The sequence below is a fragment of the Brassica rapa genome, chromosome A07 (genome assembly GCF_000309985.2).
Source record: "Brassica rapa cultivar Chiifu-401-42 chromosome A07, CAAS_Brap_v3.01, whole genome shotgun sequence".
NCBI lineage: Eukaryota > Viridiplantae > Streptophyta > Magnoliopsida > Brassicales > Brassicaceae > Brassica > Brassica rapa.
Window position 1 is genome coordinate 9,646,010 of NC_024801.2, and position 15,819 is coordinate 9,661,828.

General features: G+C 30.6%; 1 long non-coding RNA gene across 1 annotated transcript; it reads right to left on the minus strand.

Moving 5' to 3' along the window:
* Positions 1–4,558: 4,558 nt before the first annotated feature.
* Positions 4,559–15,672, minus strand: LOC103828741. Its single transcript, XR_004449579.1, has 2 exons — positions 8,643–15,672; positions 4,559–6,803 (listed from the first exon to the last, which is right to left on the minus strand). It is a non-coding gene; the product is annotated as an uncharacterized LOC103828741 (long non-coding RNA).
* Between the last annotated feature and the right edge of the window lie 147 nt (positions 15,673–15,819).

The window sequence follows — 15,819 nt, forward strand, 5'->3', positions numbered from 1 at the left end:
ACATAAAATAGAATAACTTGTAATTTTTTTCTTATTACGAAGCTGGATGCCAGATAATTCAAAGACTAGGGTAATCGTTTCTATATAATTAATCACCCTTTTGGATAAGATATAGATTATAAACGGTAATTATAAACTGATTATTCTATTTAATTATTTATATAGATCATGTTCATGGTCAACCTCTCCGTTATATTGAAATGGCGAAGACTTCCGTTGAAAGAAAAGAAGATCTTTTTTTTTTGAACAAAAGAAAAGAAGATCAAGTAGTAGTAATTAAAAAGAAAAGAAGATATGTAATAGTGGAACTGTGAGTCAGTCTTTGAATTTCGACAGATCTGTAAGTCACCAATTTGACATTCTATAATCCTTATTTTAAAAAACATCAACTTAGAGAGATAATTAACACAAGTAACTTTTGAGCTGATTATTCTATTTAATTATGCATATAGATCATGTTCAAGGTCAACCCCTCCGGTATATTGAAATGGTGAAGACTTCCCCGTTGAAAGAAAAGAAGATCAAGTAGTAATTATAAAGAAAAGAAAATAGGTAATAGTGGAACTGTGAGTCAGTCTTTCAACTTCATTTCGAGAGATATGTAAGTGACCAATTTGACGGACATTCTATAATCCATATTAGAGAGATAACTAACACAAGTAACTTTTAACCATCAGCCATTTGGACTTGAGCTATAAAATTTTCAGTTTTTAGTTCATTATACCGGATCTTTCTTAGTAGATTTCACATAAAATGGATTGCACGCTAGAAATAAAAATAACAGTTTTTATTAGAACAGTTGTTTTAATGTTTTAGCAAATACCTTATTTATTCATTTATACGAATAATTCTTGGGATTGGTGGACTAAAATCTATCTGTTTATGTCAGTATGATGTTGAGTTTGGAATTATAATATATATATATACACACTATTTAATGTTGAAATAAATTTTCATCAAATATTTGTTTGACTATATTAAAACTTGGCTTTGGTTTGTCGTGTAAACAAAGAGAAAATCACAAGTTGACCGGATAAAAGGGTCGTTGATAGCCGCCCCGATCACTGACAAAGAGAAAACTGATGTTTGTTTTTAAGGATTTATTATTTATTGGTTGTTGTGTTCCGGTCTAAGATCACCTCATGATTGAATAATGAAATAAAATTTTGATGCCAAGAAATTATAATTAGATAGTAAACAATTTATGATGGTAAGTCTAGAAGTGTAAAGTTAACGTTTTGGTTTTTTTTTGTTAATTTGTTCATTATTCACCAAAAAAATGTACTAGTTGAGGTACTAATTCATCTATAATAGTAAGCCAAACGTAAGATTCAAGTTGATTTTTATAGTTAAAATATTCAAGTTGAGGAATTTATATACCATCTATCTGAACACATATAGATATGTATTTATTTTTGACAGTTTAAGAATCTTAACATACATATTTTTGTTGATGTCATCTAACTAGAAAAAATAACACAAATCGATGTATTTCACATATTTATTTTAATCACTTATAATAAATAAAAATTTAATTAATATTAGTTATTTAATTTATAAATGGAATATTTTTAAAATTAAATATTAAAAATTAGATTACTATATTTTTAGTTTTATAAAATTAAAATGTTAAAAATTAACAACATCAAATTATTTTATTATATAATGGATCATGTTGTGATAGACGTTTTTACAATTATAGTTTTTGTATGTTGTTCCATCAACCATGTAAAATATACAGTTCAAAAAAAAACCATGTCAAATATATAGTCATTAGAAAACGGAGTAAAAAAACTAATTATTTTGTTTCGAATATAAGAACAGCAAAAGAAATTGACTAATATAAGACGGTTTCAAGATGTCGATTATAAAACATCAACATCAAAAACTAAAATTATGTTTAAATAAAATTGTAGATTTAATTATAAAAGTATCACAAATATAAATAAATTATATATATATATATATATGAATATGAACATATGTAGTGTAAAATTTACAAAACATTTTTAATCAGTGCAATGCATATTATAATTACATACTTTTACAACAATTGTTTTATTAAAATTAAATGATTTTAAAAGTATGATTGTGCGCTATAGTATAGATTACAGCCTTGTCAGACTTATGAATAGCTTTACAATTTGCATTGAAAATTACTCTTGTAATATCCAAAAGCTGAAAATGTATTTGACATCTCAAAATAAAAATTTAGTTTATATTCAACAAATTAAAAAAACAATCCAAACTTCTGTAAATATAATTAACTGAAAATTATACTTTTAAATCATTATTTCTTATCTGAATTTTAAATATTTTAAAATAAAAATGAGAGTAGTTCTTTCTTTTAAACAACTGGTAAACACAAGGGATATATGCGGACGAGAAAGTGGTGGTATATGCAAGTACCGACGAGTTTTTTTTTAAATCAAATAGTGCATTGCATTATGGCATCGAAAAAGAGATGAGAAATAGTTGGAATACTTGTCTGATGCTTTTTGAGTTCTGACAATAGTTTGGCTTTATGACTCTTTTCGTATCTTTCTTGAAAGAAACGTAGGAGAATCGATTGCAAGTGTATAAATTCTCTGTTGTGTTTGGGTAGAAGCTGAGATCCAAGATTCTCGATGTCTAATTATAAAAAGAAAATAGGAAAAAAAATTCCCAATACCTACAAATCCACCAGGAATATTGGTGATTCAGCTTTAGGATAATACTAGGATAACACATGCGTCTTGCGCATGATGAATTTATATAAAAATTATTTAAGAAATATCGTATGAAAAAATAAAATTTATATTCTTGATCGAATTAATATTTTTGGCCCTTAAACAATTTTTTAAAAAACTTTTTGTTAATTACATAATTTTTTTACTGATGAGGTGATTCCATTTTTAAAAATATTTTAGGTAAAAAAATCACTTATCGCATAAGAACCTAACGTTTAGGCCGAAAAAAATCAGACCTACTCTTTGGTTATAATTAAACTATGTCTGTTCGGTTTTATACCATGATTTAGCAATTTAAAAGTTAATTATGGTTATGAGAAGTTTACGTTCACGTGTCAATCCTATCTATCTTCAATATTTTTCTCATTTTTGTGTTGCTTTTTTAATTTTGCTTATTGCTCGATATAAATATTGATTTTTGAGTTTATTCTCATTTCGTTATTTTGTTTTGGCCTAAGATTTAAAAAATATTTAAGATTTAAAATTATTAAAGAGATATATACATAGGTTAAGATCCGCGCCTTGTGCAGAATATATATTTTATATTTATTACTTATTTTATGTTTTTCAGCATATTATAAAATAATAAAATAATAATTATATATTAAACAACTAAGAAATCAAATACTATTATATAATAAATTGGTGTGCGCATATAAATAAATTGATATCTTTTGTTTATTCGCAAACATTTTTGGTAAATAAATCAAAACAATCAATCTTATCTATCATATATGATATATAAATAAATTTAAATGATATTAACATAGATATATAGTATACTTTTAATATGAATATTTATTCAATGAGGTTTCTACTCATATGATTTTACGATTATTTGCATATTTGTGTAATAAAATTTTACACCAACGATTTTTAATGTGGAATGTTTAGTGATTTTAATAATATATAATTATTTAGAAAAAACAATGAAGATTTCAAAACTAAAATATTAACTTTTCAATATATGTTCAATCAGATATCAAAATATAAATATGTATTTTCATATGATGTATAGTTTAATTTCAACGATATGAAATATATATATATATATAATAAAATTATATATTTATATGATTTTATAATCATTGTATCTTACTATAGAGAGAAAAAATTAAACTTGATCACAAAAGTTTATGTGAGACTTTTAACAGTTTTAATAATTTATTCTCGTTTTGAAAAATTCAAAATACAACATATACAAAAAAATCTAAATTTTTATTATATGATTAATGTAATTTTGTAATTTATTTTAATAATAAATAATTAAAAAAATGATAGAAAATATACAAATTATTAGCAAATCTTTAATATTTAGAATCATTAATTGCCATATATATCTTAATCATATTAGATAATTCCGTAGGTTTTATTTATGGAAAAAATGTATAATAATTTCAATTTGATAAATGATGGTTCATAATGGACATACTATATAATATAACATTTTTTAGTAATTTAATTTTGGACTAACAAAATTTTCAATTGATTCTCAAGCCGCCTTGTAAGCAAAATTAGCATTCTAATTACGTGACAACTCAGCATAGCACTTTTTTAATTAGTATAAACTACATGTTATAACTTTTTTTAAATGTTTCTCAATTAGTTTATAGGGGATAAACATCTATTCGACTAAAATCAAACGTACCTAAGTAAATAAATTTTATGGAGTGGACTGTTCGAACGTCATTTAAATACATTAGTGCGACTAAAAATATAAAAATATAAAGGGGGAAGAGTAGAAAGTACCTTTTATATATTCCCCAATATGGTTTGTTAATTTTCCACCACCGAAAATCTCACTAGCTGCATTATTTCACAGTGTCCCCTTTTGAAACTGTGGAGGACAACTAAACCACAATAGCTATTTTCTTGTTCTTATGACTCGGCCACGGTTGTACCTATATTTTTTTATTTTTTTTTGGTAAAAAGTTGTACCTATAATATATGTGGACACTTTCGTTATGCAATATATATACATACTCATATAGTGTGTTTATTGATTATAAATTCATTGTGACTGGATTCAAGATTCCAAAAGGACACCAGATCTGATCGTGAACAAAGAAGGCCAAGGCTCGTTTATTCTAAGAGCATTAAAGGAATCACCACTTAAAAAACTTAGCCGCAGCATATGTTTGGATGAGATCAAAGCTACTTTATTATTCACTACCTTTTCATGCAAGCATAAGCATTGATCCAGTTCCTGCTCCGCAAAACATGACATTAGTATAAGTATCTCGTGTTAAGGATTGAATATGTGCTTCTAGATCCAGATAGCTACCTAGATGGTCGAGCATAACATGTGTTTATCGCCGTTGCGACCATACATCCATGACAAATCAATTGGGTTTGGGGAGGGGGGGGGGGAGGGGGGGGGGGGGGGGGTTGGGGGGTGATAAAATCTTGAAGTTCATTAAACTCACAGGAAATGTGTCAACTTTATCAATAAAAAAAGTGGTTTACACTATAGGACAGTTTATGCGTTTATTACATTATAAGGCAGCTATTGCTCTTAAGGTAGTTTTTTTGCAATAACAAGCTATCTAAGCTCATTCTTGAAACTAAATGGATTCTACAGTTTTTAATATATATTTTTCTCTGTAACTAGAAACAATTTTAATTTCAAAAGAAAATCTATAAAATAATGGTTTTAATTGCAAAAGAGGATGAAGATGAAGAAGCTGAGTGATCATCATGGTCTTCCTAAAATCATTTGCCGGATTCTTTTTGTACCATCGTCACCTGAACACAATGTTGATGTGAACAAAGCCCTTGCTGCAAACGTTTCCAACCACAAGTTTTACATTTCCTCGACGGTGTGAAACATTTCAACCGAACCGACGAAGGATGCGGTGGCATCACGGTGGTTTAACCTCCTTCAGAAGTTGGCTTTTGAGTAAACATCGCCAGAGATAAGACAAGGTTTGAATTTGCTTGATCTCTTCTACTGGAACATGATGAGACCATGATTTGGATAACTTAAAACCACCATCCGTACTATCTGAGATACTCTATCACTTTCCGATTGATTTTGTAGCTCAGTCTCTTACTGGATTTAGGTGTACACATGTTATTTTGTACGCATGGATAATGTTAAAATTCAGCGTACATGTGGACATCACTTATACGCCCCTGCGGTTTTGAGCTTGGTCAAGGCTCCCCTGCGGTTTTGAAACAATAACAGAGAACGGCGACGCGAGAAGACATAAACGCCATGGTTGAAGCTTGAATCGATCACAATGTTGTCATCATTGTATACATCATGATTATACCACCATCATAGATATAAACATGTTTTCTTGAAAAAAGATTTTGACAAACTAATTATTATTCAAAGGATCAAGCCATGAAGCAATACTAACATTACTTAAATAGACATACGCAAATCTATAATATAATTTGCAAGTTGTAAGATTTGTACATCCAATAACATCGACGTGTACACATAGATTTTACTATCCACATGTACAATAAATTATAAAAGTACACACTGTACACCAATTTTCAAACATTAACATGTACACTTTATTAGTAAAACTACGCTTTATTAGTAAAACTACAAATTTTCAAACTACAAGTCTCATCAGAAATGTGGATCAGTCAAGAGTCTCCTTCTTAAAGCAGCATATCTAACAAAAAACACATAAAAATCGAAACTTTATCATAAAGACAAAATCTTTGATTGTTCTTATGGAGAGAATGTATTCATAGGGAAAGTGGCAACCTTCTTCTGTAATCAGCAGTGACTATGCGAAGCTCGTTGATGATGGAGGAAGGAGAAGATGGCCAGATTTTGAGGTTTATTTGCCATCGGACGCGATGTGGCGGAGCGACAGAGGGATGAATTTCTTGTAAGTGTCCCATATGAAGGCGTTATGGCGGAGAAACCTTAATTTATTGGTGGTGTCTCATATGAAAATGCCTGGTGGGTGAATTTCTTGATTTTCACAGTCTGCTCCATGGCGGGTAATGTTCCTTCTATGTCGTCTTTACCATCATCTACGTCTTTACTGTTTACGCCGTTGTATACGCCACTGTCACACCACCATCAGAAATGTAACTTCACATATCCTAAAAGATAGATTAAGTAATAGTGATAGTGATTAAATACAAGTTTTCTTTAAAAAATACCTAAAGAAAAAGATTTCAATTTATTAAAAAATGAATCATTTGGAAAGAAGAAGACGAAGAAGAAGAAAACAGAAAATGAAAAAGATGAATGTAGAAAATATAATGAATCTTGACCATTGATATTAAAAGTACATAAATAAATCTGAACCGTAGAGTGGGAAAAAAGATGTGTGGTTGAAGTTAGTTTGTGTTAATACACTGATTTTGTGTGACCCATTTAGTTTCAAAAAGAAACGCAGTTAGCTTATAGTCACCAAAAACTAACTTAAGAACAACAACTGTCCTATAATATAATAAAAAGACATAAACTACCTTTGAGTGTAATTTTTTCTTAAACTTAAATGCTTTGAATCTTGTCTGACCCAGTAGCATCAGACAACATACATATTACATTACCCGGTCACTGAGTCAGGGAGTCCAGGGAGATGAAGACACCCCCAATCCAAATAGTTTAAGGTTACTCCTATATGGACAATGATATTCTGCTTAGTCATTTTTAGTGGATATAAGCCCACGAATCTGTCAGAATATTAACCACGCGTCAGTGGTCGGGTGGCACAAAGCGTTCTGTGGATCTCTAAGAAACCCAAATTCGAATCTGCTGCTAACTCAGATAAACAGACCACCGAAGCTTTCACATTCTCTCTTCGGGAAAGGGGTCACCCACTTACATATACTTCTTTGTTTAAAGATGTAAATAATTTGGTGAATCATATTAAATTTTTGTGTCTTTTACTTGTCGTATTTTATCATATATTTCTGCATTATATTTCTCACATCCGTCAGATAAGTGTTGATAAATGTTATCGTAGGAAGCTTCTAATTATTGATCTTCGTTTTATTGTTCAATTGATATATATGATCATTTGCTTGCTTCTTGAGTTTTCAGATTTTCTGACGAGGCAGTCTATATAGGTACGGTGGGTATTATTTCGGATTTTGAAATACTGATGCGAACTCATTTATTAGTGGGTTCAATATGAAAAAGAGGATTTTCAGTCAATTGTGTGTGTTGCACTGATGTAATGTGATTGAGTATATATAACACTCATAGAAGTCACTAGAAAATAACATTTTGTCGAATATATTGGTAAATAAGCTAGGTTTTAACTTGATACCATGGATATGTTAAGTTCCTCTAATAATAGTTTTGCAGTGTCAACGAATATTGTTTACCATGAGAAGACAAAACCAATAGGTGTGAGTCTTTGTTTCATTTGAGATATGTAGCATATTGTTTAGAGAAGGTGACCAATATTGCTACTTTCTATAATTCAATTGATAAATAATATATGTGATTTTTTTGTATTTTATATATTTCTGTTTTATTCCGTCTAAATATTTTTTTTTAAATTTAAGATAGAATTATCCTTCACACAAAATTATCAAAAAAAAAAAAAAAAAAAAGACCAAGCCATGTACTCTAGTAGTCTAGAGGTTTGTACTATAGTTTGTTCTAGTGGGGATTGTATATGCTGCTAACCCTTGACGCTACGGTCACTATATAACTTTGAATTGTGATTGTCTTTCCACTGAGATTCTGATTTAAACATGTCTACCAGATTAACTTCATTTTCTTGTTGCCATTTGCAGTGTCTAAGTTAGGGATATCTATCATCTATGTTAGCAGGATTGTACGTAGGTTACAACCAACTGAATCACGTGTTCTCGGTTAAACTTTGATTTTTTTAATATTACTTAAATATTTTGATTTTCTTTTAAAAAGTATCTCAAATTATAAGAAAATGCATTTAAGTAACTCAAAATTCATGATAATACCTCTGATTAAAATTTCTTTTAGATCCCCCAATATGTTAACCCGGCAGTTGAAAATGAAGAGACCTGTTGCATGGACTGACAAATATGCTGTCCATCTTGAAAGTCCTCTCGACTCAAAAAGATCGAGTCAATTTCGTCTCCAGCCATTTAGAGAAGCCGCCAAAGTAGCAACTAATTCATATTCCAAAATATTGTTTGATATAATGAAAATTAAGAAAACCACCAGTACACCTACATCCTTACCCCGGGAAGTGTCAGATTTGTGGGGTTCATGGTCATAGTGCACGTTGTTGTTTTCAACTTTAGATTCTGAATGCCTATAGGAACTCGTCTCAGTCATCGGTCTCATTCTATCTTCCTTGGCAACCACGAGCTCATTTAGCAGCGGCTTAACCATATAATGCAGGTAAATGGTTATTGGATAGTGGGGCTACAACGGTGGTGAAAAAGTTCTGACTGCTGGTGGTATTGGGTTACAGATTATCCGTACTGGTTCTGCCTTACTCTCTACTAATCGTTCACTAGATTTAAAAGATATTCTATATGTGCCTAAAGTTCAGTGAAATCTGATCTCGGTTTACCAGTTGTGCAACACTAACAAGGTTTCTGTTGAATTATTTCTTTTCCATTTTCAGGTGAAAGATTTTATCACAGGGGTTCAATTTCTACAAGGCAAAACCAATATTGAGCTCTATGAGTGGCCAGTCAATTACCAATCCAACCTCCCTCTTCGCCCCACCCTCCCAAAAACTGATATTTCCTCTTGGCCACCCAGCTTTACCTATTTTAAAAGCACTCATGTAAAAAACATTTATACACATTTCTTTATCTTCACCGAAATACTATTCATGTTGGATTGTTATATTAATAAAACCACAAGATGCTTTTTTGTTCAAACAAAATTGTCTCAAACAACCAACTACAGTACTCCTAGACTGGCATGTGGACCTCTGTAATTGTTTTTGTTGACAACTACAAATATTACATGGTTATTGTCGATCTCTACATTCAATACACTTGGATTTATCCGCTGAAACAGAAGTCCCAAGGCCATGATATGTTTGTGATATTCAAGGCGCTAGTGGAGAGTAAATTCAAAACCTAAATTGGAACTCTCTACTCCGATACTCCGATATTGGTGGTAAATTTATAGCCTTACAGTCATATCTAGCTCAGCATGGTATTTCTCATCTCACCTCCCCTCCACACAGTCCTAAACATAATGATTTTTTCGAAAAAAATTATCATCACCTCGTTGAGACTGGACTCACTTTGCTCCGTCAAGCATCGATGCCAGGAACCTACTGAAGCTATGGTTTCTCTACCGCTATGTAACTTATCAACAGGATGATCACACTAGTTCTGGAAAATGAGTATCCATATGCCGAGTTATTTGGTCAAGAATCTAACTATCTCAAGCCAAGGGTCTTTCGGTGTTTGTGTTTCCTGGGGCTACAACCTTACACGAGTCACAAACTTTATGTTCACTATCTTTCTTGTGTCTTTATCGGATACTCCTTAAGTCATAGTGCATACTTATTCTTGGATAAATATACTGGCCATATATGTATCAAGACATGTTCAGTTCGTAGAGGAAAGCTTCCCCTTTGCTTCGACGAAACCAACAATGACCTTAGAACCAATCACAGAACCGACTGGAATCCCTGGCTCTTCTATAAACACAATACTAACTGGGACACTTGCTACATCTCTGCCGCAACTCCCTCGCGCTATGATCCTCACAAACCTGAGCTGCAACAGAAAGACAACATTTCACTAACTCAACCATCGTCTACAGTCGCAACACAAACAGCGGCTCCTGCAACACTTCAAAACCAATCGACACCAATAACTGCAACTGGTCAGACATCATGACCAACCCCACCTCTATCTCCACATATTTCATCTTCGATAATAGAAACTCAACCATCTTTCCCTACCCTTGTTTCACTAACATAAAATAGAGAACCTTCCCAACCATCACAACCGGTACCACCACCACAGCCAAATAACCATCCAATGAGAACCAGATTGAAAAATAACATCACCAAACCAAAAAACAAACTTTCTATTATCATCTCAACCAATCCCCTTAAAGCAAAATTTCCTTAAAAATTAGTAGAAGCGTTACAAAATTCATATTGGCGATAAGTGATGTGCGATGAGATCAATGCTCAGATACGCAATAGTACTTCTGAGTTAGTTGCGGCAATTGACGACATAAACATCATCGGCTGTAAGTGGGTCTTACTTTGAAATATAAACCTAACGGTGAACTTGATAGGTACAAGGTGCGAATGGTCGCGAAAGGCTTCAGTCAGCTATATGGACATGGTTTTACACTAAGTTTAGGCCATTAATCAAGTCCACCACAATACGGACAGTGTTGCACATTACCATGAACAAGAGATGGATTACCTGTCAAATCGATATTAATAACGCATTTTTCAGGCAACTTTGAAAGATGAGGTATATGTCACTCAACCTTAGGGTTTCATCGATCATGATCATTCTCAATATGATTGCCACCTACGAAAAGTACTTTATAGCTTGAAACAAGCTCTACAATCATGGTATCAAGAATTACGGCAATACCTTCTCACTTAACAATTTGTTAATTCTGCTGCAGAAACGTCTCTCTTCATCAAGAACATGGGCAGTACATCATATACATCTTTTTATATGTAGATGACATGATCATTACGTGTAGCAGCACTGGTCTGGTAACGTCTTTTATTTCTAATCTTTCTATATGTTTCTCAGGATCCTGGTGAGCTGAGTTATTTTTCGGCATACAGGCAACCTAACAAAGGACTTCATTTGATGCAAAAAATGTGAATGATCTTCTTACGCGCATCAACATGTTGCAAGCATGTCAGGTGTCCACTCCTATATCTCCAACTCCGAAACTATCAATTAACGCTGGTACACCACTTGAATCGCCAACAGAGTTCAAGACAGTTCTTGGCAGTCTTCAGTACCTTGACTTTACCCGTCTGGATATAGTTTATGCTATCAAAAATATGTCTCAATTCAAAGCATAAACCCATGGACCTCTGTTGGCAGGCTGTAAAACGCGCATGCACAGCAGCTCGTGGAATATACATTCGAGAAAATACACCATTGACTCTTCATGCCTACTCAGAAGCAGATTGGGAGGCAATGTTGATGACTATACATCACCTAATGCTTATGTGTTGTATCTAGGTGCCAATATGATCTCCTGTAGCTCTAAGAAATAGCGGGGTGTTGTGCGCTCATCCACTGAAACTGAATATCACGATGTAGCCAACACTACCTCTAAGATTCAATTGGTATGTTCTCTTCTCACAGATCTTGGCATCACCTTACAGACTACTCTAGTGATATTCTTCGACAACATTGGAGCTACGTACATGTATGCCAATCCAGTTTTCTACTCAAGGATGAAGAACATTGTGTTAGACTACCACTTCATTCTGGATAATGTTCAAGCAGAGGCTCTATGTCTCACACATGTCTCCATAAGGAACCAACTCGGATGCGCTCTCACCAAGGCTCTTGCACGACCACGGTTCACAGAAATCATGTCCAAGATTGGAGTCACTTAATTCCTTCCATCTTAAGGATAAAGATATATTAGTCGTTAGTTTTTTTTTTTGTTGTGCGAAATATTAGTCATTAGTTAACTTGTGTAAACTTGATATATGTAAACATCTAATGTAGTCACTGAGCTTCATACTCTATAGGTATATTATGTAATTCATGTAACTATCAAGAATTGCTAATATGTAACATATCAATTCCTTATAATTTCTTCATGAGCACTATTATTCATAATAGTTACAAAAATTACAATTGTTTACAAGAACACTAGCTATAAAATTAGCTAGATTTAATCAGAAATTTTTGTTTTTGATCAATAAATTTTACATTTCTACGTAGAAATTTAGAACTATAGAAAGAATCAAGAATTACTATAACTAAATCCACACACTAGTAAAATTAAAGCTAAACAAACCTTATTATTATTTTGACTTGCCTCCCATTTTCAAAAAGAAAAAAATAACATATATTTTTTTTAAATTCATCAGTAAATTTATATTTATAGATTTGTAAGAAATAACATTGACCTGTATATATATTCTTTTAGTTTTGTGTAACGATTTGTATATATGCTTCTAGCACTTTGTTTTGTGGTAGATTTTTCATCTCTTTCTACTACTAGTATTTTTGTAATTTTCTGCCAAAAATCAAAATTGATAATACAATTTTATATTTTTCACCCAAAAAGTTAGGCATTTAGCTACTTTATTTGCTAATGATGGGAAACCGTAGAAATTGTGCACCCTGTGGTTCGTGGATGATGAGCAACCAGTTAACACTATTTGGATAGCAATAATGGTAGGAAAATTTATGCGCCTATGACGCTATATCTAAGTTTAGTTTATGAATTTTATTTAGTTTATGAATATACCATCTCAATTTGCAATATCATTTCATAATGGGCAATACCACTTTATAATAATCTATAAACCATTAACCTTTAAATTAATTTAGTATTACCATTTAGTGAATTTTCTGCTTCAGTGATGCAGTAATGCAGAGAGATATTTTGATATACTCTAGATATCTTAATTATCTAGATTATTATTTATTCTGATTTTTATCTTAATTAGTTATAATTATTTTAAAGATATTTCAAGTTATTTGGTTTTCATATAAATAGGTATTTTATTCCAAGAATTGTATTTAGTTATTGATCAATTAATAAAATTGAGAGATTTCTTTTTATTTCTTGTTTTCGGTAGATTTAAAAAGATCTTAACGAATTTAACAAGGTTCAGTTTATTCGGAAATTCTTATACTAAAGAAATATCTTTGTGTTATCATAGTTTCCACTACATCATTCAGCCACTTATGAAATGAGATATTAACTCTTACCATTATATTAAAACTGATCTGAGAAGTCGTGTACTAGTTGGTATTTCTTTGTCGCAATTCATTCCTAAACAAGTAGATTTTCTGGTAGGAGCAACTAAACGTTCTAGGTGATTGAGTCTGAGATATATGCATTGATGGTTCATACGTTTCAAATCTTTAGTATTGTAATTATAGAGATGGTTGTTAATATTGAAGAAAAGTTTTGATAAATTGGGATTTTACCAGTTTCTAACATTTTTTGAAATTTTTATCTAGTCAAAGTGAATGTTTTAGAGTCATTTAGTTATATATCAAATATTTTCAGGTTTTAGGTCGCTTTAGAAGAAAATAAATCCGTTTGAGTACAAAGAGCATATTAAAATGCAGAATTATGCATATACGTTATACGTTTAACAATAGAAAAGAAAAAGACTTTCCACCACATGATTAAACTCATTTTTGGCCACGAGATAAATGGTTAGCTTTCATATGCAAGTGCTTTGAGATCCACCCAAAATTATGTTTAGGTGATGATTGTTTAAATGGTTTTTAGATTTTGGTTTTTGGTTTTTGGTTTTTAGTTTCTAGTTTATACATTTTAGTTTTTATTTTTGGTTTTTGATTTTACAATATATTTTAGATTTTCGATAAACACGATTGGTTATTTAAATTTTAACTTTTTTTTTTTTAGTTTTTGAATTATTTTAGATTTTTGTTATTCTAAAATTGCATGAATGATTTATTTATTTTTAAATCTATAAACTATTTTTAAAAAAATTTGACTTACAATTTATTTGAATTTTTTTAAATTACTAAAATAATATACCATATTTTCAATAAAATAATACCGATATATTATTAACAATGTATGTAAATTTACAAGAAAATAAATGTTAAAAATAAAGTTAATTTTATTGATAGATTTTAGAAAATTGTTCTTAATATAAACATAAATTAATTTTATTGACAAGTCTAGTTATATGTAAATTAATTGTTAATGTTCTTCTTTCTTATTGAACACAGAAAAATAATTGGTGAATTATATGCAAATATTTTTCTATTATATTTTTAATAAATAGACAGATTTAAAATGTAGTACACACGGTGACTGTATATATATATGTAAAAGAAGAGCGATCCTAGATAAATATAAGACAAATTTCTATTATATAAGAATCTCTAAGAAGATAATACAAAATAAGAAAATTAAAAAGATCAATGTTTTGTTCAACCAGTGAAATAACTTGTTTAGCACACATAAATCTTCTCCAAAAACCCAAAATCTCAACAAAAAAAAAGTGACCCACCAAGAATCGTAAGTTTCAATGGCTCTATGAACTATAAAAAATTTAGAATCAAAACCTTGGGTTTTTTGGATGAATATGGAGAAAAAGTGAAAGAGATGTTGTTTTTAGTTCATAATAATTGAGAAAAAAAAAGTGTAAATCAACTTTTAGGTGCATTAAGAGCTTCAAATTAGTTGTTCATGGTGGTTGGTGTATTGATGGCAATGACAATATTGTTAGTACTTGAGGAAGATGAGGGTGATAGAGTAAAATATGCATTTTCGAAAAGAAAAAAAAAATGATGTATTTTCGTGAATAATCTGAACTTTAGGGTGAAAGAGGCAAGTCAAAGTTCCAAAAAAAAACATGGGTTAGTTTTATGTTTGACTTCAAGTTTTAAGTCATATTTGCAATAATCCCGCATTTAAACGGAACTTCTAAAACCGATTTTTCTTGTCCCACTTTTTTTAAAAGGATTTTTCTTGTTCCACGTTGGATATGTTTTCTAATTTACATTCATTAATCTGGAGAAATTGCAGTTTTGGGACTCAAATTTCTGGACTTTTTGAAGTAAAAACATTATTAAGCATTTTAGTTAGCCATCAGATAAAATAGGTTTCCATTAAATGATGGGAAATTCTTTTAAATATATAATTTTTCAATTTTTGATCACAAAAATAGACCACAAGGAAGAAAATTACTAAAATATTTCATTTAATAGGTAAAAGGACCCTAATTCCCTAGATATATAAAAAAATTAAAAAAATATTTTTTTATAGTTTTAGATTATATTTTTTCAAATTCGAACTTTTTTAAAAAAAAAATTTTCAAATTTTTTTTCAAATTTTCTTTTTGTAATTCGAAAATACTTTTTGAAACTATTTTTAAAATTTTTATTTTAAAATTTTTAATATTTATTTTTTTATTTTATAAAATTTTAAATCTCAATCACAAATCCCACCCCTTAACTCTAAATCCTAAGGTTTGGA